General features: G+C 36.9%; 1 protein-coding gene across 5 annotated transcripts in view; it reads right to left on the bottom strand.

Moving 5' to 3' along the window:
* Positions 1 to 266: 266 nt before the first annotated feature.
* HDGFL1 (HDGF like 1) overlaps positions 267 to 25,312 on the bottom strand; it is a 267,849-nt gene continuing 242,803 nt past the window's right edge. For 4 of the 5 annotated variants that reach the window (XR_004671850.3, XR_004671853.3, XR_004671855.3 and 1 more), the window contains one exon: positions 267 to 1,645. The gene's annotated coding sequence lies outside the window, so the exon portion shown is untranslated. The remainder of the gene's footprint in view (positions 1,646 to 25,312) is intronic. The other variant, XR_004671852.3, reaches the window with a different exon arrangement.

Genomic DNA, 25,312 nt, shown 5'->3' with positions numbered 1-25,312 from the left:
AACTGTTTCAAGAAAGACATACCTTAATTTTGTTGCAAATCCTTTTCTGCCTTCCAGCCTTCAATATCAATATGTCACACTAAATTATTTCATTAAGTACTTCATCTCCTTTGTAACCTGCTTGTCTTTGAGGACAAACTTCAGAGCTGCCATGTACACATCTGCAATATTTCTACTCAAAGGACACATGCTGACTCTTAACTGGAAAGCGATGTGCATTCTTTTCTTCTTCCCTTCATAAATATATATTGCAATTGCCACTGTTATTTAAAAAATTATCCTTTGGTCCTTAGTGATCTACCATGCTCTACTCTCCCTTCATTCTTAAGCTGACCTTGCTCTCTCAAAAAGACAAGAAGACAACCTTAAGTGACAACGAGACAAATTTCATTTTGTTGGGAACTGCCTTTTCAATTATTTCTCCCTTCTCGATTTCTCCTTGCTGACCTGGTCCAAGCTGTTACTTTGACAGGGGTCCCTAACCTCCAAATTAAAATATGCAAATTGTTATGCTTCCTGCACTAGGGCTGGTATAGTCTATGCATTGTAATTGCAAAAGATTGTCCTGTTCCATTTTACACCAGAAGAATATAGTTACCTACGTCTGCCATTTCCTATTATGAGAAAAATAATACCCTACAGAATGATACATTATAAGCAATACATTTATGCATTAGTATATTTCTACTTCGAAAATGAAAGATTATTATTTTTCATGACCCACATTCTGCCACAAGGAAAATATATCCAGGTATATCCAAATAGTCTCAAAGACTTGTTTATATATTTTAAATGTTTCTATATTGGGACTTAGTCTAATTTAATTTGAAACATCACTGAATTTTTAAGTACTTAATTTTTATGTAATAGACTTGAAATATAGAACATTTACTAGTCAATGAATTTTTCTTCCTATCTCTCCTCTAGTACATTTTTGGAGATTGGATGCTTTCCCTAGTCACCTGATCAATCCGTACTGTTCCAGGCTGATAGGCAAGTCATTTTCAAGATCATCATACGTATTCTTTATCTCTGTGTACAAACAGAATATTTTCCCATTATTTTTAAAAGGTATCTTTCTCAACCCCATAAAAAAATTGACTTTATAAATATCCATTGTGTTGGGCCAGGTGCGGTGGCTCACGCTTGTAATCCCAACACTTTGGGAGGCTGAAGCGGGTGGATCACTTAAGGCCAGGAGTTCGTGACCAGCCTGGCCAACATGGAGAAACCCCATCTCTACTAAAATTACAAAAATTAGCCAGGTGCAGTGGCACACACCTGTAATCCCAGCTACTCGGGAGGCTGAGGCATGAGAATCACTTGAGCCCAGGAAGCAGAGGTTGCAGTGAGCCAAGATCGCACCACTGCACTCCAGCCCTGGGTGACAGAGCGAGACTCTATCTCAAAAAAACAAAAACAAACAACAAAACAAACCATTGTGATGATAATCTAAATAAACGGAAATGTACAATATTTAGAAATTGCTTAAAGCTTATCTCTTTGTTGCTATCATACTTGCCATGGTTGTCAGAAATTCCGAGTGATCATGAATTGTCTCCTGAGCATCATTATTTCCTCCAGATTCTTTCAGAGGACCTGGGAAGAAAGCCCATTTGGCAATCACTGCATGGGAGTCACTTACCTACAGAAGAAATAGCAATAATAAATAAAACTACTCGAAAATCAAAAGGTTATTTGTTGCTTTGAGATATATTTGATATTTTCTAAATACTTTTTTGTGAAAATTTGATTGTGTTAGACTGATTTATGGTAAATGTTTTATTCCTAAACTTTTATTGATTGAAGCAAAACATATGACGTAATGAGAAGAAAGCCACCTGGAATTCAAAATTTTATACAACGTAAATCACAGGTAAAGAGAAATGAAAGCTGAACTCAATGCTAAGCAACCGAACATCAAATTGTATGTCTATTGGTAATGAGCAGTGTGGACACCAGGTATGTAACCTATCTGGTCTTTATTTTCCATATAAATTAAATTCCATATTCCAAGTCAGTGAACTTTAGAGCTGAATCTGCTCATCTAGTTAACCCTCTCGGTTTAAGCAGGCTAAGAGAGGATACATTATTTGACATTATCCATCAATCAATCATCTACTAAGGCAGGTCTAGACTCTATGTCATTAATTCTTTCCTTTAATGGACACTATGCTAAGGACTGATAGGGTAGGAGAAACCATTTTGAGGCTATGTAAAGATGGTGGGGAGTGGATGTAGGTGAGAAAATTGATAGTTGACTGTTACTGCAGTCCAGGCCATCTGAGAGTGTGCAGAAGTCTCCTCAGTCTTCTCCCTGCTTCAGAGTGCTGTGGAGTTATGGTCTAGCTCCAGTGTGGATTCTCCTCTCTCGTTTGATTGGTCTTCCTTTCTTAGAGATTGTAACAAGTCATTCCTCAATTACCTTGTCAAGTGGTTGTTAGATTTTAACAAAAGGAAACAAAAGCAAAAGGGCCAGGTGTTTTTTATTTTGTCTCCCCAGCAATGTTCTTGAGACGTTTGGATTGGACATGATGTGGCAGACATCCCTGTGTTTCCGTCTTGTGTTGAGAGCATGTGGCCATTTGACCATAATACAGGAAGGCAACCAGAAAAGCACTTAGAAGAGGCACAGTCAACCCTCAGTATCCCTGGGGGATTAGTTCCGGGACTCCCCACAGATACTGAAATCTGTGGATGCTCAAGTCCCTTATAAAAAATGGCATAGTGGACGGGTGTGGTGGTTCATGCCTGTAGTCCCAGCACTTTCGGAGGCCAGGGTGGGCAGATCACCTGAGATCAGGAGTTCAGGACCAGCCTGGCCAACATGTTGAAACCCTGTCTCTACTAAAAATACAAAATTAGCCTGGTGTGGTGGCGGGCACCTGTAATCCCAGCTACTCGGAAAGCTGAGGCAGGAGAATTTAACTTGAACCCGCGAGACAGAGGTTGCAGTGAGCCAAGATCATGCTGTTGCACTCCAGCCTGGGTGACAGAGTGAGACTCCATTTCAAAAAAAAAAAGGCATAGTATTTGCATATAGCTACACACATTCTCCAATATACTTTAAATCACCTCTAGATTACTTATACTACCTAATACAAGGTAAATGCTATTTAAATAGTTGTTATACTGTATTGTTTTTTACATTTGTATTTTTTATTGTTGTATCATTATTTTTATTGTTTTTTCCTAATATTTTCAATCTGTGGTGGGTTGGATCCATAGATGCAGAACCCATGGATATGGAGGGCTGCCTGTAGTCTGTGTATGTATGGGTGTGAACATGGATGTGTGCCAAAATCTAAAGTCAGCTTCTAGACACTATGTTCTGAACAAGATAAAGGGCAGACATGCTGAAGTTTTAGGTTTTTATTTTTTTTCCTTGTGTGAGTGGTCTAAGGGAAAACTGTAAATTTTTACAGACTAAAATAAAAGCGTGGAAGAGAATTTTTCCTGATCTCTTTGAAGAATATCTGTTCTGTAACTGGAAGATACTGATTCTGCGCCTTCTTATCTAATTGCTTTTGCTATTCTTGGGGGAATATAAAAAAAGAAGAAATTCATCATTACAAAATATACTTTACAACTAAATGTCTAAGTTATTAAGTAGACTCTTCAAAATAAAGCATTTTTTTCTTCCTAATTCTGTCTTTTCTTTTGAGTTAATATATTTGAAGATGTCCCCCTAACACCCTACATCTTTAGAAATTAATCAAGTTCTAATTTCTCTTTGTAGGAGTAATATTATAAATGTGATTATAAATACATCATATCCTTAAAAGAAATTCAGGTCACTTCCTTTATCATTTGAGGAACAGAGTACTGATTGGTAAAGGGGAGGTCGAGAGGATAAGAGAATTTTGGAGGAAAACAATTTATATTTCTTGAACCTTGCTAAGGTTATCCTGAGATAACCTTGCTAAGGTCACATCCCGAGAAGAAAAAATATCACTATCATTACGCAGAAAAATGCTGTCAATATTTTGATATAAACTAAGTATTACTGTATTTTAATGGCCTTATCTAGTTGATTAGAGAGATATTTTCAGACATTATCATAATCACATATGAACTTATAAAAGCCTGAGAGCACAAACTTTTGGTGATGGCTTTTTTCATGAGTGAGGCACTGTGATTGTAAGCTCAGGTGTCACTAGAAAAAGGATTCCATCAGTAAAGGAGTAGGAGGGAGAGAGTGGAATCTGAGCATTGACAGTTCGGAGGTACATTGCTATTGCAATGTTAGGATGGTTGACTTTGAGTGTCATTCTAAAAACACTTTACCAGTAGTATATTTGTGTATGTAGTAGGAATTTATATGTGTTAATATTTTCTTCTCAGAGAATGAAGGCAATAAAATTTTTTTAAAAATGAGATTTCACTTTTAGTGTTATACCTGTCAAGAGAGGCTGTATTATTTAATGAACATGCTAAGTTGACATAACTAAGAGACTCCAACGCACAAGGGTTTTTAATAAGATTGACGTTTATTTCTCTCTGACACTGGCTGGAGGGGAGTGGTGTAGTATTGGAGGATTTCCCACACAGTGGAAAGAAGAAGGGAAGGGTCTCAAGCTTTAAGGATGCACCCTGTCACTTCTGCTCATGGCTGGAATCTGGTCACACAGCAGTCCACGCTGTAAGGGAAACTAGGTAATAGAGTTCTTCTCTGAGCAGATATGCTTTCAACTGAAACTGAGAAATTCACTTTTTAAGTCAGGAAAAAGGAAATTGGTAAACAACTAGCAGTTTCTGCCATTTGGCATTCAATTAATTTTTTAAAATTGACAAGAAAAATTGTATATATTTATGATGTACAACATGATGTTTTGATATAAATACACATGGTAGAATGGCTAAGTCAAGCTACTTAATATAATAAATTGATATTTATTAAATGAATAAGTGCCATTTGTGTGACATTTGTTTAAAATCCAGAACCATAATATTGGGTGGATTCTCAATTGGGTCAGGATAGTTTTCTAAGACAATATTATATACTTTTAATAAAAATTTGCATTAAGAATCATTGATAAGAGAATGTTATTCACAAATGTTCTTTCCCCCCATTAACAATAAATAATGAATTTTCTTCTTCCTACATGATTATTTTATGTTGTATTACAAAATACTGCTATAGTTTAAAAGAAAACAAAATAAACAAATGAAAGTTTGTTAGAAATTATTAAGGTAACTTCATATACTTATCCATTCCAACGTATATAGTGAGGAAAATAACCAAATATTGTTACCCATTACTGCCCATGGAGAGTGTTTCCAAGTCTCTTTTATCTTTCCAGTCCAATTGCCTTGTTCTCACTGAGGCCAATTGGCCCATGTTTATTTTCCTGGCAGTTTAAGTAGATTGTCAACCGCTGGCCCTGTACCACATCTCTATTATTTCAGAATATGTGTAGCAAGGCTGAGATTGCTTAATTAATTCAGAGCAATGGTAGTAATAATTAAATAACATGCACAACCCATTTTAAGAAGAGTATCGGTAAGTAATTTTGTTCCCTCCACCAGATCTTGTTTAAATTAGCTATGTTCATTTCCTAGTTTGTTGGCCAGCCTGAATTGAGAATTCAGTCATTACCTACACATTATGCACCACTCTGCCACAGGCTTTCAAATACACTTATTTATATGCAGCCTTTGGGCTTCCCAAGACTATTATAAAAGCAAGCTGACCTAGAGATGCTCATGTTTTCTCAAAGGGACTGAAATGTCTGGCTTATAAAGGTAATATTAAGGGCAACGATTTATTTAAGTTTTGAAGTGGAAAGCAACAAAATTGCACATAAGATATTGATATCAAAATTCAAACAAAGAAAATCTTACAGAATAATGAAGGTAAATACAGATAATATAAAAGTAAATCAAATTTCAGTCTAAAAATATTCTTTATAATTTTAATTAACTTATTTTTCTAATGCTACATAAACATAAAGCTAAATTATTTATAGATGCACTTTGTGTGTTTTAGCAACATTATGAGTTTCTCATGTTTCAATTTCTCCACTTGGATGCTAAATCCATCCCTTTGAAGTAATTAACATAATCACTAACATTATAAGATCATTTTCCTGACTCCAAATAAATGACCATCTAACTGGTGCCTACTCTCTATATTCAGAAATGCTTAAATAGTTCATTATTAGTCAAATGACTATGGAAAAACACAGTGCATGAGATGAAAGGAATAATGACTCATACCCCCTACAAGGAAGATGAAACTCTTCCACATCAGAATTAATTCACTGTAAAATATCTGAGTATCAGGAAGATAACTGAAAGCACTAAAAATAAAATCAAATGCAGTAGGTAATCGAAAGGTCATGAGATTTGTCACTACACTATTATGAGCGTTTTAAAAATTTTGGTAAGGCTTATAAATATGACTATAGCTTATATTCTGAATATAGATCACTTTTCAATGAAGTTTTTGTATGTAAATGTATCTCATGGAAATATTTTATATACTATAAGCTTTCACTTATCAAATCACACTATTGATGAAAAAACTAAAGGTTATCAGACATGACAAATAGAAGATTTTTAAAATTTTGGTAAGGATGACTGTAGCTTCTGTTCTGAATTCGGAGCAACATTTAAATGGTGTTTTATCTACCTAAATATTCATATAATGAAAATATTTTTATGTTACATGTCTCACATTTCTTATCTCACTGAATGTAAAATGAATCTGAAACTTTAAATGAGCACTCATTTAATTTTCCCCCCAAAATACTTTCTGTTGACAATAGGTTTTATTGATTTTCAAATGGGAACCTATATTGTCTGAAAAAAATTAGAACTAATGAGGAAGATATTATTCCTAATTTAAAGGTATCAGCACATTTGCTTATAGGTAGACATGTTGATCTGTGTATTTTTACACAGTGGATCAGTGATATTGGTTAACGACATAACTTACTAACCAATTTTTCAATACTGAACTTAAGGCCCAGTTCTAAGCAAAACTATGAAGAAATGTGTTTACTTATAGCATATCTGTGTGTGTGTGTGTGTGTGTGTGTGTCTGTGTGTCTGTGTATCCCTTTTTTCTTAAATACCTGCTGTCTCCTGTTGGTCCCTATTGTCCTGGTACTCAGGATCAAAGTACCGTAGCATGCATCCATTGAGCTGTCAGTCTGTTGTGGTTGGGATTCATATGACTACTCAGTGCCTATGCTATACAGGTCATAAAATTATTTTGAAAACCACCCCTGATGCATACTCTCTGAGTCAAGCCCCTCCTTTCATGGGAAACTTTCCTGCCAGAATTCAGTGCCAGGGTTATCTTTCAGGGTTACCTGCTCTACTTTAGTTCCTACAGTCCTGGAGAATCATATAAGGATCAAGATCTCTCTTTGCTTTGGTCAATATAAATCTCTGACGTGAGTTTTTAACATAGGTTGAGTGACTGTTGTCTGATTGTCTATCACAGACTGTTAGTCACCCTAGGGATCAGGCTGTGTGTTGATCATGTCCAGGTGTAGTCATGTACCTTCAAGTTATTGTAGCTCTGGAAGGCTATTATGACAGTTTTCCAAGCAGATGGCTTGGAAGAATTTTGAGAAATGGAGACCTTTTTCTAATCTGTATAAATGGATAATATAATTTCAAATTTCCAAATGGTTAATAAGTGTATCATAAGATGTTTAACATCATGTGTCATTAAAGTAAAGAAAAATAAAATCAGACATGGTACTACTGAACATCCACCAGAATGGCTAAAATTAAAAGGATATAGAGGAAATTAGACTCTCACACACTGATAGTGGGAGTACACCTTGTTACAACTACTTTTGATTACTGCTTGGCGGTATCTGATAAATCTGAACACGGAAACATACCCGGCAATTCCAGCTGTGGGCATATATCCAAAAGGAAGGCATATATATGAACTCCAGCAGACATATACAAAATGTTCATGGCATCCTCTATAAAAACCCCAAACTGGAAATAAAAACAATGTCTATCTACAATAGAATAAGTAAAGAGAAATAAACAATGTCTATCTACAATAGAATAAGTAAAGAGAAATTTTGATAATGGACAATAAAATACTGTACATCAAGGAAAATAGAAGAAATACTGCTACATGCAAAGATGGATAAATATATTGATCAAGAAATCACTCTAAAAGGTACACAGTACATTATTCTACTCATACAAAGTGAAAGAGCCAAAAAAACTAATCTGTGAGGCCTGGCACGGTGGCTCACACTTGTAATCCCAGCACTGTGGGAGGCCAAGGTGGCAGGACTGCTTGAGCCCAAGAGCTCAAGACCAGCCTGGTCAACACAGTGAGATCCCATCTCTACAAAAAATAAAAATAAAAAAAATTAGCTGGGCGTGGTGATGTGTGCCTATAGTCCTAGCTACTCAGGCTACTGAGTCGGGAGGATCACTTGAACCCAGGAGTTCGAGGTTACAGCAAGCTATGATTATGCCACTGTACTCTAGCCTGGGCAATAGAGAGAGAACCTGTCTCTAAAAAAAATTAATTAAAAAATAAAAATAAAAATCTGTTGTGGCTTTTGGAGGCAAATGACTGAGGATGAGAGGGAAGCTGTTGATCTGAGTGACAGTTAGATATGGTGTTCACCTTGTAAAAGCAGACTGGTGGCCTACTCTAATCCATCATAAGGTAGCACTAGAATGCCCTGGTCAAAAACGACCAATTTTGTCCACATCAAAAACAGTGATTCCTCTCTTAAGGACTAATTCATATTATCAAGCCAAGAGAGTCAGATAGGAAAAGAGAATGCCAGTTTATCAGTTTAAATTAGCAAATACAACTGTTTCATAGGCCATATCTGTGTCAATATGATTGACACATTTACTCCATGAAAACAAACTCACATGGAGAGCAATACGATACAAACACCAGAAAAATAAACATTGACTAAGAAATGTCCTTTTACTTCACAATGCACAGACTTTATCATGCGAGGTATGAAGGGCAGGTTTGTTAAGTCAAGGGGCATCCAGTTGTATCTAACAACACTGGTTAAAGTTTGCTACTCAAACACACAAACATTTATCAAGCTCATCTCGCAGCTCTCAGATGGTGTCAGACATAATTTTGACATAAAAAGCAGTTTGTATGTAAGAATTTCAAGATACTTGTGGAAAGTGTGACTCTCAGAGAAAGTCAAGAATTGATATTATTATTATTATTATTATTATTATTATTTTGAGACGGAGTCTCGCTCTGTCACCCAGGCTGGAGTGCAGTGGCACGATCTTAGCTCACTGCAAGCTCTGCCTCCCAGGTTCACGCTACTCTCCTGCCTCAGCCTCCCGAGTAGCTGGGACTACAGGTGCCCACCACCGCGCCCGGCTAATTTGTTGTATTTTTAGTAGAGACAGGTTTCACTGTAATATTTTATAAGTGGCAAGCTAAAGTTTAAAAATATGAAAACTTAATCGAAGTCATGTTTGTTTTCAGGTTATAGGTAAAACCAGAAAAGGACTCAGGATGCAGGGCTTCCATGCACAGGTACAAGCACCATTCTTTCAAGAGTTATTTATTTAGAAATCGTGTGTGTGTGTGTGTGTGTGTGTATGATTTTTTTCCAGCTGTTCCTCTATGTGTCACAAGGCCATTACCAAACAAGTATTTGCCCTCAAGCTGATTACAATGTACAGGGAGGACAAACCATAAGAATATATTAAACAAATAAAAAAATAGTTAATGATACCTTGTATGCTCTGAGGAAAATGCAAATCAAGATCAGGGATCAAGGCTAACTAGAATGGGACACTAGTTTCTATAAGGACTTCAGGGGTACTGTCTGCAGAGGAAACACTTGCACATGCACCTGAATGATCAGATGAAGAGAGTCAAATGAAGAGATGAGACGAGAGCCATCCAGATGGAGCAGACAGAAGGCATAAAGACCTTGAGGCGAGAACAAGGTTGGCATGGAACAACAGGGAGCTCAGTTACAGCCAGAGTATAGTGAGAGGGAACGTGGCACCAAATGAGGTGAGAACCAGACCATGCTGGGACTTCTAAACCACGATGACTGGCTTGGGTTTTATTTTAACTGAAATGAGGAAACACACGTGTAGGGCATTGAACAAAACATAAAATTAATGCCTGTATTTTTAAAAGCCTACTCTGGAACATTATGTAGAAGCATATTTCTATTTGAGAAAATTTGGAAGTGAAATACCTTTTAAGTATCAACACATGTACTTCCCAATGTATATAACATTCTCTAAAATGTTTTATAGTAACACCCAGTTGGGTGCCCATTGTTACTTTTACCAGGCAATTAATTTCTTGGAATTTTGTGGTTGATAGCATCATCATTGCATTCATAAAAATCTATGGAATATCTGAAATAAAATGTGGGCTCATCTCAAGGTGATCTGAAGAGAAATTTAATTACAAGAAATAGTATGATTTACTGTATTAGTCCATTCTCATATTGCTATGAAGAAATATCCAAGACTGGGTAATTTATAAAGAAAAAGTGTTGAAGGGACTCACATTTCCACATGGCTGGGGAGGCCTCACAATCATGGTGGAAGGTGAAGGAGGAGCAAAGGCATGCCTTACATGGCAGCAGGCAAGAGAATGTGTGCAGAGGAAATGCCCTTTAAAAAAACATCAGATCTCGTGAGACTTATTCACTATCACAGGAACAGCTTGGCAAAAACTCACCCCCATGATTCAGTTGCCTCCCACCGGGTCCCTCCCATGACACATGGGGATTACTAGAGCTACAATTCAAGATGAGATTTGGGTGGGGACACAGCCAAACCATATCAACTTAACATTGCCAATATATGATATAGAAAATTCCTTTGATTCCCAGAATTTGTATGACATTTATGGTTTGCTGCCTCCACAGCTCCACATATTTCTAGCTTAAGGAGAAAAAGGATTTCTTGGGTAAGTTTTCTAGATTTAGTTGAGATTATCATCTCTAGTGCTCCCAAACTCAGAGATTAGTTTTCTTTGTTAATCCAGATCCCTGCAAATGAAAAGTCTTGACTAAATGTTACCTCACAAATTACAGATTTCATATTTTCTCTCAATTCATTTGAAAATATGAACAGCTACTTACCATATTTTTTTTAAGAGAGAAGATCTCGCTTTGTCCCCTAGGCTGGAATGCAATGATGCAATCATAGCTTACTATAACCTCAAACTCCTAGGGTCAAGCAATCCTCCCACCTCAGCCTCCCAAGTAGCTGGGACTACAGGCATACACCCCCATGCTTGGCTAATATTTTTATTTTTTATAGAGACAGCATCTCATTATGTTGCCCAGGCTGGTCTGGAACTCCTGGCCTCAAGCAATCCTCCTGCCTCAGCCTCCCAAAGTGCTGAGATTACAGAAGTTAGCCAACACTCCCAGCCTCCCATCTTTGCTGTATATGAAATCACAAGTTGCTTAGCTTCTCTTGTAGAACAAATGTCAGAAGCGTGCATAGGACATTATCTCCAAATTGGCTATCTTTTGAGTTCACCCTCAGGTGAAACACCAAGCACCAGGAAATAGGTCAGGGATGAATCCAATTTCATTAACATCTGAAAGCTTTCATCTAGTGGAACATCCAGTCCTCCTCTCAGAGCAAAACCGATCCCTCCCAAGAAAGTTATTAGTCAAAAGGCCAAACTCAAATCCCCGTGGTGATAACTTCTAGTGCCATGAGCACTGGATTAAGTAAGGTAAATAATAGATGGCCTGTTCACTGGGGAATTCATTTCAGCCCTTCTCAAGAAGCAGATGGAATTTTAACCCACTCACATCTGATCTCAGTTTGGAGTCATCCTTCCTTTTTTCTAAAGAGCAGAGACTGAATTGGGGCTTGTTAAATCATTTCCCAGCTATCCTAGCAGTGCCTAAGAAGTTGAAAATTATATGATGAATCACTGCTCTGACCTTTTGTCCTGATATAGTTAACTACCTCAGTTATTTGTCTTCCGAGCCCAAATAATCACATTATAGCATTTAACCTTACGCTGGCAGGGGTGAAGACTCAAGTGGGAGTTACTGGAATGAGCTGCTTTCGACTTTGTGTGTGTGTGTGTGTGCGTGTGAATACACACACACACATACACAACTATGCTGGACAACATTTGCTTCCTCCTCCAGATTCACTCTGGATGAACCAAGCTTGCTTCTCAATGAGTTCAACTAATGGGAGGATCTGGCAGGAACAGAGTGAGGCCAGGGTATGCATATCCTGAGTTCTCTCCCTGCTCAACTGCTGGCCAACAGTGGCTGCTTTTCTCCATAGAGGACCACACCTCCTCTTGGGCTACCCTGTCTTCTGGCTTTGGGTCTCTCTAGCTCTCTTAACCTTGCCACACCTTTACAAAAAGTCCCTACATTAATTTCATTTTGTTTGAGTGTGCCATCTCCTTCCTGCCTTGCTATACCAGCCTTTACTTACAGAATTTGATTTCAAAAATATTATATGGAGACTAAATGTCCATTGCATATGTTACTATTATTTTATTTTACTGTAAAAAGTCAAGGGGATGAAGTCATCTAAGGATTTTCATTAGACTTAGTGCTTATTGTAAAAGAGCAGTTTTATTTAGCTCTCAAAACTATCAATTGGTGAAAATTCACCCTCACGCATATCAACCAATAAACTAAGGTTAAACTTTTAGAATAAATAGAAGAAGATGAGAGCTAACATTTATTGTAAGTCCTCTGTGTACTGGAGAATTTACATACTGCACTCTTTAATCATTATAACAACTATATGAATTAAAGTAAGAATCAGAGCAAATATTCAAAAGCTAACCTCGCCCTGAGCTATTTCTACTGCATCCATGCTGCTGTCATTCAAACAGGTTAATTTATATATTTTTAAATTTTCATTATTTGCTATCCAAAGAAATGAGAAGCAAGTCAGAATAGGGAGGAATTTATTAAAATTCATCAACCATTCTAATCATTGCTGCCTCACAGTATTCGCTTTGGGGGCAACCTTCTCAATCCCGACCACCTCTCTCAAAGCCGCTATCAGCTTTTCAGCTTAGTCCTTCTCAATTGTTTGAGACTCTACTTTTATGAGGTGGACGCTCCATAGGCTAGAAGACTGACTTTCTGTCTACAGTCCTTTGTAACTAGAAAGCACTATCTGTTTAAGGTGAAGCCACTGGCTCCTCTATATTGGTGAACATTAATATACTTTCCTTTTCAAAGCAAAATGCAGAGTACACGTAGTATCTCCACGAAGCCACAGGTTTTGAACACAATTTCACCTCTGGCATATTAGCTGACATGCAAAAATCTAGCACCAACGCTTTTCCACCTATGTTTCTTCCACCTATGTTTCTTCCTATTAACAAAGTGTTTGTTCAGCTCAAGGATTCTCAGCTCTCCCCTGGCACATTAGTGAGCAGGCCACTGATCCTCATCTCGCTTCTTTGGTCTGTGATTATGGGACACCGAAAATCTCCTGCAGCTCAGATTCCCATAGCTCTTCCTGCCACTTCCTCTGTCTGGTGTCTGACCTGCCTCTGGGTCTGCTAATTTAAACTCAGTTCACCAGGGCCCCACCCACAACAGGAGAAGTACTTGAGCTGCTGCCTTTCCATTCTCTCAGGGCTCCCATCTCCACCTCAGCTCTGTGACATCATTCATCCATCTGCAGACTTCTTCCTGTGCTACTCCCACAGCTTCGATCATGGGAGTGGATGGAGGTGGGGATCCCTGTTACCCATCAGCTTTTCCCTTAGCTTAACTGTAAATGACCATATCGATTGCAGGAGGGCAGAGTGTCCAGTCAGCATCCCCAGAGAAGACTGTCTGAGGGGGGTTAGCCTTCTCCACTTTCCTTTTAAGGATTCATTTTCCCTTTCGCTTGGGATTTGCTGTTGCAATTAATCTCTCTAAATCTGTGAGTTCTGCCCTCCCTTTTAAGATTCCTACTTCTATTTTCTCTTCCTTGGTTGCTGTCTCATTTCCTTCCACCTTTTCTTCCTTTCTCCCTTCTTCCCTTTTTTCTTTTTTCCCTTCCTCTATTCCACTTTTCATTTTTTCTCTCTTCTGAGCAAAACACTAAGCAAAGAATAGCAAGTATGTTTTAAAAGGTAATAATTAATAGGTGAATCCCACATGTTTGGTAGCGTTTAGTGGGAAATATGTATTTTTCAAGAAAGAATGCACTTAATAGAAAGCGCATGCCCATGGCAGAGGGAATACCAAATAAAAGGCACATTTGTTAATGCTGTAAATTCAATAAATATACTTAACTCTCCACATTTAAGAGGACATTATAGGCTGAGCAGGAGGGTTTGAAAGCTTTCTGAATACTTTCACTATATAATCTTAAGAATTAGCCTTATTTATACTAAAAAATAAGTTTTACTTATGCATGTTCACATGGCTATTATATTAACATCAAAGAGAGCAAATACATGGCATGGTTCCCACACATTTACAGCGCCCCTTCCACCACCCATGGCCGTGTTAACCTTTCCTAACCAATCATTAGTATCTTTCCATTTGGGCTGAGAAGCTGGCTCCTGCCTTTCTCAAAACAGTATTCCAAGCAGCTTCCACTGGCTGATAGAGGATATCAGTTGAGGAGAAGTCTTATTTTGCATTCCCTTAAAAGAAGTAGAAACATCAGATATTAACCATGATTATTGCCACATATGGCATTATGGGTTGCTTTTTGTACTTTAGTAAATTATCAAATCGTGCTACCTTAACTATGTATATTAATAGTCAGATACAAATATTTTAAGAAATTGACTATCCTGTGTAATTTGAAGACAGACAGATTTCATCCTGAATACGAAAGAAGAAAGTCATGTAAATTATCTGAGCAATTCTTTTTATCTTATGTGGATTTCTGAGTCATAGAAACACCCTGGAGTAATCATATTTAATTATGTCATTTTAAAAACACAAGGATTAGGATTGATTTTCAAACATAGTTTAAGATACCTTTTATTATTTGTATGGAGACAAAGAGAGAAGGGGAATGACAAAAAAATTTAAAAAGCTGCACTATGATGATTAGTGGAAACTGGTAAGTAGAACACAAGGGGCTACACAGAAAAAATAGTCGTTAAGGGGGAAAGCATTTCATTTCTATTTCAACTGATAACATTCAAGTTACTTTCAGCATATCGCTTGGAAAAATATTACTTAACATTCACAGGCAACAATATTACCCCAGCTTAAAATGTGCATGTGTGTGTGTGTGTGTGTGTGTAAAGTTCCATCTAATTCAACATTACTTACATTTACCTTGACATTTACCTGGACTTTTGTAATGACATTTATAATTAACAATTTATTCTTAACACATATTCTACAATGTTATTCTCAAAAGAAGCACTTAGTAAATATTGGTCAAGAATAAGGAATAATGATATGTCAAGGAAGCTAATATTGGCTTTGACTTTTAGCAATTTTTTTTTCATTTCTATATAAAAAATGAGGAATAATTAGCATTCAGGATTTGAGCTCTCATATATGTCTCATGAACAATTCTAGGAATGATTTCAATGCCATGGGAGAAATTTGAATAATATGATGATAAGTTGGTGTGAGACAGGTCCTACTAAAATGGCTTAGTTACATTTCATTTACCCAGAAACTCCTACCTTCCAACCCTACAGTTACAGGACAGAGCCCCTGGCTAGTCAAAGAGGAGTCACAAAGGTTTCAGAATAATTTGACAAATATTTATTGAGTGTCTTTTATTGCCAGAGTAAGTGTTTCTTAGAAAGTGAACAAGATAGATATGTTCCCTGCCTCATAGAGCTCACAGGTTAGTGGAGAATGCAGACAAATAAATGGACAACTACAATCTAGTGTGTTAGTATTTTCTAAATGATGATTCATGATAGTGCTGCATGCATATCACCTGGAGGGCTCTTTAAAAATACGTATTCTCAGGACTCTGCTCCAGGCATCCTGAGTCAGAACCATGTGTATTAGAATGCCAGGGAGGCCAAGAGAGACAGCTCATTTCCCAGAGCAAATGAATCTTGAGAAGGGATGGGAAGTTTTCAAGGAGGAGAGGCTTGCATGGGGTTGCTATCAGGGCAGGGCATGAGCAGGTGCTGGTGGGGGCAGGAGAGGAGAAGTGTGTTATAGTCTGAGGGAGCAGAAGGCATGGCACCTTACATAGGAGCAGGCATTTATATGGAAGCATCAGAGCACACAATATGGAGGGATGCAGGAGTATAGACGTAGTTGACAGCTATAAAACTAGAGAAGGAAGTTCTAGCTCATGAAGACCTTGGAAGGGCCTGTTAAAGAGTTAGAACTATAGTATCCCACTAGCAATTGGTAACCATTAAAATGTTTTAGGCTGAGGAGAGATTTGCTCAGGATCGCCATTAAGTCAGTGTTACTGGCTCAGGCAATGCTGGAGATGCTAGTAACATTCACTGATGTACAGAGCACAAATAAAAATGACAGTTTGGGAGAAAGTGATAAATTCCATTTTGAACACAATTTTTTAATCCCTGTATTTCCATCAAGTAGCCGTTAATGGCTGTGAAGTCCAGGGGAAGGTTATGAATGATAGACAGATCTTGGAATCATCAATCATCCATTCAATAGATGTTCACTGAGTTCCTCCTATGTGCTACACCAGGTGCTAAATCTAGGCATACAACAGTGAATAAGAGGAGGCAAGGTTCCCACCATGGTGAATGATGCATGTGGATGTTCATTGAAACTCTAGGAGCACAGGAGATCACCGAGAAGGGGATGCAACTAAAATGCATAAGGATTTAGATGGTGCTTGGTACACAGGATAAACTAGCAAGCAAAAATCTAATAGTGATAATTGCAAAACAGAGAATTAGAATAAGTTGAAATGATGCCAAGTGATCTAATGCACATAAAATATCTCTTTGAAAACTGAATGACATTTTTAAAAAGCTAGCAATGTGAATTATGAATATCAAAGGGGAGGGTAGTAAGAGGCAGAGGGAATGGCTAATGTGAAGACCCTGAAATGGGAGAGAGCCTGGAAGATGATGAGAGAAACAGAGAGGACACATGAGTATCTCCTGCTGGGCTCTGAAAGCCGGGTTAATGCATTGGAGTTTTAGTCCAAATGAGAAGGGAAATTATTAGATGGTTTTAAGCAGGTAAGTGACATTATCTATATTATATATATTTTTACACATCACTCTTGCTGTTGTGTGGATAATTGATTTTGGAAGATTGAAAGCAAGGAGATGCTCTAGGAGCCTATTTCAGTCATCCAGGGAAGCAATGAATGTGTCTTGGTCTAGAAATGATTGGGTTCACTTTATGTCTCTGAGTGAAAAAGAGCAGATTTGCTAATGAATTAAATGTAAAGAAATTTTAAAAAAGGAACAAAGAGAATTCTTAGATTGAGAGAGCAATGTGGACAGTATAGCAATTCATGAGATGCAGAAAGATATAAAAGAACAAGATACTTGAGTTTTTCAGAAACACTTATGTTTGATAATGTTTTGTTCTCCAATTACAATGTTAATTGATGTCTTCTTTCTCCAACTACAATGGAAGCTACTTGAAGAAAAAGACCACAGCTCCTATCAACAAACATTTTGTTTTTTCTACCCTATTTTTCCCAGGTTTTTGATATGACAATCTGAAATGAAGAAGTGTTTATTGAATGACTGAATAAATGAAAGAATATGTTTTTATGTAGAAAATAAGGCACTGTGTTTCTGCTGCTTAATCTTACTGTGTTCCCTCAGACCATTAATCTCTACCATGAAGTACTTGGTCTTTATTCACTGAAATGGCAATAAAGACAAGTTGTAGCTCTTCCCCACACTTTTAGAAAAAGAAATATGAGAAACAAAAGAAAATTTCTTTCAACAGGCTTTTCCAAGAGAGCAAATTTGCCCTAGTAGAGGCTATTGAGCATCCAAGAGCTATTTGACTCCAAAAGAATGAATATGGAGTCATTCACATTCCACATTCCATAAGTACGTTATGCTAGACATCATCTGCATGTGATTTAAACCTCAGAGCATCCCAAAAGGGAGACGAAATGATAAAGATGATGATGATGATGATGATGATGATGATGATGATGATGATGACTGCCATTTCATAGATGTGGAAATCGAAGTTTTAGAAGAGGAAGTGACTTGCATAAGGTCATTTAACTAATAAGGGACATGCATAGTCAGGACTCAAACCTGACAAGTCAGTGTTCATAGCTTTTGCTTTTCCACACTAAGGTTTCCAGTGACAGATATTAATAAGACTTATATCTGAGCACCTGAGACCTATGAAAGTCCTAATCACGACTTCACTGGCATTCAATCATTTTTCTCCAGGTTTCACAAATGAGCAGATCAAGGGTTCTCCAGGAAGACCTGCCATGCATAGACACCTCTACATTAGTGCAGTCAAGGATCAGGAAACCCCTTTCTAATTTGAGCAACACACATATGAAGGTAAGGAAGCAGAGTCAAAAGTGCTGTCAGATACTTTTTTCTCCACTAAAATTAAACCCAGAACATTGAGGTGGTTGGCCCAAGGCCTTAAAGTCTGTGGTCCAATAATATAGCTGTGTATCCTTTATCCCAAATGCCTATGTTAGTCATGAGCCTCTTTGCCCATAAGAGGATATGTAGAGGCAGGAGAGAAGTCAGGTTAAGGTACTTAATAAATGGTTCCCCATGAAATTTTCTTCCTCTATCCAACAAACTGGAAAATAAGCTTTTTTTTCCTTTTCATTGATGATGCAGCACGATGTTATGGAAAAAAGATTTTTAAGAAAACCCACAACAAATTTACTCTTACTCCATTATCTTCCTTTCCTGAATCTGCCACACTGGCTGCCCTTATTTTTTAATTTATGACAGTTCAACCCAACCCATCCTACACACACAGATACATGCACATCATTCACTTTTATGACATCACATAAACAAGGAAATAGTTCAGGCAACTTGGATTAATTTTGGGAATGGTATTGGCATTGAAGGAACCTTCTAGGTGAGGGGTTCTTACTCTTTATTGTGCCATGAAGCCCTTTTCAGTCTGGCGATTTCTACTGATCCCCTTCCCCAAATAATGTTTTTAAATTCATAAAATACATAGAATGAAGAAGAAAGCCAATTATACTGAAATTAAATTTCAAAATATAAGAAAAAAGTTAACAATGTAGTAATTAGCATTAATTATTTACTGATATGTTAAACAAAGAGATTTAGCAGTTGCTCTAATAACTACCATAATTTTCAAGTGGTGATGATCCTAAATAATCTTTAGAGTTATGTATAACAACCATAAGATGTCGTGAAAAATTTCTGTGATTCATATTGGTAACAAAATTATAGGCACCTGTAATATGTAGTTTGTCTACATTCAAAAATGAAATAAGTACTAAATTCTGTTATTGGATCACAAAACTATTAATTTTTACACATCCAGGGTCAATATTTAGGTTAAAAATTCATGTTTTAGCCTCAAAGTATTGGAGTCCTCCTACAACACTAGGAAGATCGTAAGTTAACTTACATATATCTGAACTTTGCAGTCTTCAAAGGGAGTAAGTACTGTTACCTATTTCCCAAACAGGAATAATCCGATGTCCTGCCGCAAAGTGTCTTCAGCCAATTTAGACAAGAACAACTCTTAAATTATTTTTGGTGGAGAAAGTTAATCACTGAACAATTTGAGGTGAATGGAAGTTCGCTATTCCTCTACAACCTTTTACCAGGTTATAATGAAAGTAAGTTTTCAGCCAAGTTCTGCTACAAATATTGAATATATTAAACTTTTTATGTGCAATCAAACCTGAAATAATTACACAAAATCTCACCTTCTGCCTGTGTAGATGCTGCAACCACCACCCTACATGAAAGTTTCACTCAAAATAGATATTAAAACATTCTGGAGGTGGGAAACTGTGACTTTTATCATACCAAGCAATCGAGAACCAGCCACAGAGCCTTTAAGGAATCAAGCATCAGGGCCATCCTTGAGAAAGCTGGTTTTGAGTCTCCCTGAATTCCTACATGCTGTCCATGCAAGTCCTTGTAATATCAACAAAAAGATTTTAGCTAAGTCACATCTCTGAGACAATTTTCATGTCATCTAATCAGTCAGAGTGCAGTTCTACCAGTCTTGCTAAATAACAGGCCACAAGGACACTGAACAAATCCATGTCTGACATTCACTATGCTAATTAGCATATCCTCAGGTGCTGTTTAAGATATGGGGCTTTTAGTAGCCACCCTTAGAATTAGCCTTCCTCATATAATGCTAGCTACCACCATTGGAGTGTGGATTCTTGATCAGAGAAAGTGACTGGCCCTAGAATTGAAGTTCAAACTAAGTAGCACATGCTTTATATTGCATAGTATGTGTCAAAGTATTTGGAAGTAAATTATTATAGACACCATAATAGTCTCTCATTCACTTTGAATACAGCAAGTGCAACACTTTAATAAGTTCCTGATATGGTTTGGCTGTGTCCCCACTCAAATCTCACCTTAAATTGTAATAATCCCCACATGTCAAGGGTGAGGCCAGGTAGAGATAATTGAATCATAGGGGGCAGTTTCCCCCATCTGCTCTTGTGGTAGTGAATAAGTCTCACGAGATCTGATGGTTTTATACATGGGAACTCCCCTGCACAAGCTCCCTTGCCTGCCGCCATGTAAGTCATAACTTTGCTCCTCATTCGCCTTCCACCATGATTGTGAGGCAGTCCCAGCCATGTGAAACTGTGAGTCAATTAAACCTCCTACCTTTATAAATTACCCAGTCTTGGGTATGTCTTTATTGGCAGCGTGAGAACAGACTAGTACAGTTCCCTCCTCAGGTGTTTCTGGATGCATGACTGAATGTTCACATGTCCCCAGATCTGCCATGTTGTCATTTTTACCTCAATTGACCATCACTGAACCGTGATGTATTTTCTCTTATCTCCCCCCATCATTCCCTCTGTCCAATCACTAATGCTTTAAAAACACTGGATTCAATTTCAGGATTGAAATAAAATTCTGCTTTAATAAACTCTTTAGTTTCTATTAATTATCTTAAATTGTCTTGTTTAGTAAGAACTCAATATATTAAAGTGCAAGTTATTTATGTATTAGTTTAGTTGTGTCCTTTTGGTTCCTTACAAGGAAGGAAATTAAAAAGGTAACATTAATTCAAGTTATTATGAAAAAGTCTAAATGTTTTTTATACAGGAAGCAGTAAAATGCATTAATTGTACAGGAACTAGAAAATATATGCTAGTGGCACTCACGAGTTATTACAGTCTAATTGTAGTTAATTTTATTCTCTGGGACAACTAATCTCTCGATAACATTTGCAGCAATTGATTAAAATCCACTCCTTGCTAAAATCAAGGTCTTTAGGTAATTGATGTGCTAATAGACCTGCAATTATTTGAGACTGTGCTTCCTCACAGAGAGCAAGTCAAGGAATGGATAAAGTCCAAATAATGTACCTATTTTGCAACAGAAGCTATGATAATTGCCAGGAGACAGCCTGCTTATCAGTTGTGAGAGGTTTTCATCCTTCATTAATATGTAGTTCAGTTGGACATCAGAAAAACTGGCCCCCATGGGAATATTCTCCGAATCTCCCATTATCTCATTTTCCATACACTTGGCTTGACCCACTTTTTATCTACATTCGCAGAAAGATCTGGCTTTTCACATATGAGCTTTCTAAACAATCAGCTAGCCGTGAACCTGCGTCTCCAAAGCTCCATGCAGTGTCAGCTGCTGTAAATTTGGACAAGTGTGTACACCAATCAAATATTAGTTTAAATATTCCAGACTAAATATTTTAAAAGTAGACAAAATAAATATCCCAAATTGCTAAGCTGTGAGTTTTCCATTCTGTGGCTTGTGCCCTCATGTGCTTACTGTGCAAGGCTCTCAGTTGGGGCTACACATCTTTAATGTATTCAGGCATCTGAGAGAGCCACACGACAACTCCAGATTTGTTGCACATCAGGCTGAGCTCTCTACTGAGTCTAAACTTACCCACAGAAAGATTGGGAGCAATGCTTTTAAAATTCCATTAGTGAAACAAGAACCGTTTTCTTCTATCCTGGCCAGACATGATCCAGGTGGCTAAAAGAATTGCTGTTTGCGACCAATTTTCTTTTGTTCTGGGGCTTGCGAGGGAATGTCTAAGTGGGACACAATTCTTTGCAGCCTCTGCTCTCTTTCTTTGCTCTCATAAAGAATATTCTTGTCCCTGAGTTTATAATTGAAGTTCACTAAAAATGACTCTTTACAATTATAATAGGAGGGATAAATGGGTTTATCTTTCCACTTCATCCTCATTATGGCTCAAAACAAATATCCAGTGTGGTCAATTGTAGATAAGTAACAAGAAAAACACAGCTGTTCAAGTAAAACACAGTTTCCAGGTACTACAATAATGGTTAATATATATGATGGTGCTCACTACTCCCAGGCTCTGTGCTGAGTGCTTCACTCATACCATGTCATTTAATTCTTACAATTAAATGTAAGTACTATTTCACTTAGATGACATCCTAACAAGTACTGTTATTCTACCCATTTTACAGTTGAGTCCACTGAGGAAGGAAAAAGTTAGCTTCACTTGACTAAGTTCCCACATGGATTAAGCAGCAGACCCCAGACCAAGACCAGAAAGCAATCCACTCTTTGATGAGAACATACTTGGATATGACCTATGCTATTTTGAATGAAATTCAGCAAGGAAGAACTGTCCATCAATCATTTTAACCAAGTTCACCTTTTGTTGCCATTTAAGTTTAATTTTGTCCCAGGAAATTCATAGTGAGTGATTGTGATTACATTTTCCTCATTTTCATGCCTCTGACATTCTTGTTGAAGATGCTAATCTTGTATAAAGCTGTCTTTGGAGTTGATGATGCTGCCACTTCTCACTCCTATGGGAAATGGAGAGATGTGGTGCATAAAATAGAATAAAATGTATTAGAGGAAAATAAAACTGCTAATAAGAGTAATCACTGTAATAGATTTTAAAATCATTTTAAATCTAGTTTTAATTACCTAAATCCATCTCAGAATTACTACTGATGTGATGATAAATTCATAAATTCTGTGCAAATTGAAAACAGAAATTACATTGTTTATTAAAATACTACTTTACTACCCCATCTCTATATTATCATATATGTAAATTTACGCATGTATACATAAATTATACATTTATACATATAAACTTGAATTTATCAGAACTACTCAATTTCATCTCCTGGTTAATAATTTAGTATGCATTAACCTTCAGTATTCACATCAAGATACATTCTCCTCTCAAACATGATAAAACGAAAGCGTTCTAAGATTATACAGAGTGTGTTTTCTAAACAAAATTCGCTTCTCGTTTTAGAAAGTTGATGTCATCAAGGCATCACCATCAAATTTAACTTCTCTACTTTTCTTTAGATAAAAATAGAGAAGAAAGCTTTCTAAGTGTGTCAGTCTAAGAAAAACTTTAATTAGAATCTCTGGCTGTTGTTTAGGTTGCATTCTACAACTTATTTCAGCTTGACAGTAGGCAGGAGACTTCCCATTCAATTTTAGGTCGAAGCCAGAATAAAAAGTGCTTTAGAAAAAGAAAAAACTGGTTTCTGTTGTCCTAATTCCCTTCTGCCCATAAAACGAATCTATGCAGGATATTTGCAATAGCATCTCAAACCCACCTGGCTCTTCTGTATTTCTTACTTGAAGACATCAGATGGCTGACTCCACAGGAGCCTGTGGTGGATCAGAGTGGAAAACTGCAACCTGAGAGGATTGAGGGAAACCTTGCAGAGCCCCTGGGGTAGTGGTCAGGTTGGAGGTTTCACATACTCTAAATGAGAGTTGTCTTTATTTTGCTGCTCAAATCTGGTGGGCTTTCTTGCCAATGAGTTTGCTATGGACTCAAAACATTGTTATTTTGCCTGAACAATCTCTGTGGTTAATGGTTGTTGTTAGATATTGCATGAACCTTGGGTTTGAAACTCAAGATAGACTCCTGTGGATTCTCAATTTTCCTTTTAGTTAAGAGCAGAAGACCTTCAATTTATCCAGATCTGTGGCTGAGCTGTCAAAATGCCTGGTCTGAAAATGGATAGGCCTATGGCCAGGAACTTGCTGACAAGGAAACCTATAGTTGCAGGGCTCAAAACTTCTCAGATGATAGGCTATGGGAAGAAGTCAGAGGGTTCATTCAGAAGCTCCAGCTACAGATAGAAAACGCTACTCACGAAGAGGTAGATCAACCTTCTAACTGATGTCATTGTCTCCACTGGAGTAATCGTCCTCAAATGCAGTATCAATCACGCTACTCCCTTGCTGAAGATATTCAGTAACCAGACCCACTCTTAACATATTGCAGGGCCTGGGGCAAGAGTACAGATGGATACCCACAACATAGAGTTAAATCTATACAAACTATAAATCAATATAACAAGCTGATAAACAGAATATGTCCCCCTTCTGTGAAAAATATGCCTCCATACTGAAAAAATCTCAACATACATGTAAAGCTATGCTTGTTGCAGGAATGTGGTTAGGGACAAAGTAAAAATAACTAAACTGTATTATTGTACATTTCTGAGTATTCTTTTTAGAGTCTGATGATGTTAAAATGAAAAGTAAGTCACAAAAATGTATTTGTGATTATATATTCTGTAATATCAATTTTAGAAAAATTACTAATTATGTCATGTTGAAGACGTGTATATAATTAATGTTCTAGAGATAATAACAATATAAAAGATTGAAAGTATTCAAAGTATACAAAAATGGAATATATTTTCATTGAAGATGTAAATTAAATGTAAAAAAGTTATTGTTCATATTTTCAAAATCTTTTCTTTCAAAATATTCAAAATTGCCTATAAAATTAAAAGGCAAAAGACAAATCATTATAAATCAAAATATTAAATAAAATATTTCAAAGTAAAGTTTAAATTTTTATAATGTTTAAGAATTAAATCTTTTGATATAAATAAAGCCATTTTATCATTCAACATAAAATTTTGTAGTTTTATGTATATATATATTTATGCATATATTGCATGTGTATGTGTAGGGATATATATACAGAGAGAGAGAAGGAAATATTTTGAGTAATTATAAATATTTAACAGTGTAAAATATTTCTTAATCTTCATATGCAAAGTTTGGAAATACCACCCTAATTCTTGTCTCCTTTTTTCTACAAACTAGAACGTGAAGGGAAACAAGTAAATGGACCTCTTTTTGACCTGTTTGGAAATTGTTCTTAGTTACGCGAGAATGCACTTCAGGCATGTTATCTGAGAATTGGTGATCAGTTAATATAAATTTTTAAAAATGTTAAAT

This window comes from Pan paniscus, chromosome 5 (genome assembly GCF_029289425.2).
Source record: "Pan paniscus chromosome 5, NHGRI_mPanPan1-v2.0_pri, whole genome shotgun sequence".
In the NCBI taxonomy this organism is placed as follows: domain Eukaryota; kingdom Metazoa; phylum Chordata; class Mammalia; order Primates; family Hominidae; genus Pan; species Pan paniscus.
Note: the sequence above shows the minus strand (reverse complement) of the source record. Positions and strands in the feature narration are given on the sequence as shown.